The following is a 1,693-nucleotide window of genomic DNA, read 5'->3' as shown; positions in this document are numbered from 1 at the left end:
AAATACCCCTGCATATAAATTTAAAAATTACAAAAACACAAATATCAATGAAAATACATCATAACTAAAAATAATAAAATACTGTAAACTTATAGGACTCCAGAGTCCTGCAAAAAGAAATCCGCTTCTTGCCTCTGAGAAAGAGGACCCTCCCCCTGCACCTGCTCCTGGGAACTGTCCTGTCCTCGGTGGTCCCACGCTCCCCCGCAGGAGGTTTGTGTCCGGGCTCACACGGGCCTCCCCTCACTGTGTCTCTCGCACAGTAATACACGGCCGTGTCCTCGGCTCCCAGGCTGCTCATCTGCAGATACAGCGAGTTCTTGGCGTTGTCTCTGGAGATGGTGAATCGGCCCTTCATGGAGTCTGCGTAGTATGTGCTACCTCCATTAGGATTAATTTGTCCAACCCACTCCAGCCCCTTCCCCGGAGCCTGGCGGACCCAGTGCATGTAGTAGTCACTGAAGGTAAATCCAGAGGCCACACAGGAGAGTCTCAGGGACCCCCCAGGCTGGACCAAGCCTCCCCCAGACTCCACCAGCTGCACCTCACACTGGACACCTGCAAACACAGAGAACCCTTGTCATTAACTGCCACACATATCCACTGTTCCCCTCACTCATGTCCCCTCACACTCAGTGTCTCCAGTTCTCCGTGAATTACCTTTCAAAACTGTAACAAGGAAAACGCAGCTCAGCACAGACTCCATGGTTTGTGGTCTGTGTTCCGTGCTAGCAATGCCACTAACTTGCCATCTTTAAGTATAAGTTTGATTTTGTATTCTGCAAATTCACTGAATATCTTCATTAGTTCCAACCTTTTTGGTGGAGTCTTTAGAGCTTTGTATAAAAAAGGACATATAATATGTAAAAATTATGTTTTAAATGTATTCATTATGATATGGATGACTTCTATTTTTTGTTATTGCCTAATTATTCTCCCTGGCTCCCCCAGTGCTATATTGAGTAATATTGGTGATAGTGAGCATCTTGTCTACTTTCTAGTCCTAGAGGAAATACAATTTTCATCATTGAGTATAATGTTAGATATGGGCTTGTTATATGTGGCCTTTATTGTGTTGAGGTATATACCTTTTATGCATAATTTGTTCAGGCTTTTATAATGAGACTGTGGCCAATTTTGTCGGAGGCTCTTTCTGCGTCTATCGACATGAACATACAGTTTTAGTCCTTCAATATTTTAATTTGATCTATGACATTTGTCTGTACAGGTTGAAACTTCATTGCATCGTAGAAGTAAACCACACCTGTTCATGGTGAATTACATTTTTAACGTTCTGTTGAATTTTGTTTGCCATTACTTTGAGAGTTTTTGAAGCTGTGTGAATCAGGGATACTGGTCTGCAGTTTTATTTACTTGTGTCTTTTCCTTGCTTTGGACATAGGGCCTTCCAAAATAAGTTGGGATGTATTATTTCCTCTTTATTTTGTTGGAAATTTGAGTAGAAATCCTAGTTTTTTTTTAACATTTGATAAAATTCAGTAGTGAAATCATCAAGTTCTTGATTTTTCTTTGTTTTGAGATGTTTAAAAAATCAGTGACTCAGTCTCTTTACTCATTGGTCTGTTGAGATTTTGTTTTGAGACAGAGTCTCACTCACAGGCCAGAGTGCAGTGATGTGATCTCAGCTCATTGCAACCTCCGCATCCTGGGTTCAAGTGATTCTCATGCCTCA

At 41.6% G+C, this 1,693-nt stretch overlaps 1 pseudogene; it reads right to left on the bottom strand.

The window, feature by feature from the left end:
• Positions 1–212: 212 nt before the first annotated feature.
• On the bottom strand, positions 213–720 carry LOC116548310 (annotated as a pseudogene).
• Between the last annotated feature and the right edge of the window lie 973 nt (positions 721–1,693).

Source organism: Sapajus apella, unplaced genomic scaffold, assembly GCF_009761245.1.
Source record: "Sapajus apella isolate SASKATOON/1434 unplaced genomic scaffold, GSC_monkey_1.0 scaffold9608, whole genome shotgun sequence".
Taxonomy (NCBI): domain Eukaryota; kingdom Metazoa; phylum Chordata; class Mammalia; order Primates; family Cebidae; genus Sapajus; species Sapajus apella.
The sequence above is the reverse complement of the archived record's forward strand: the minus strand, read 5'-3'. Positions and strand labels throughout refer to the sequence as shown.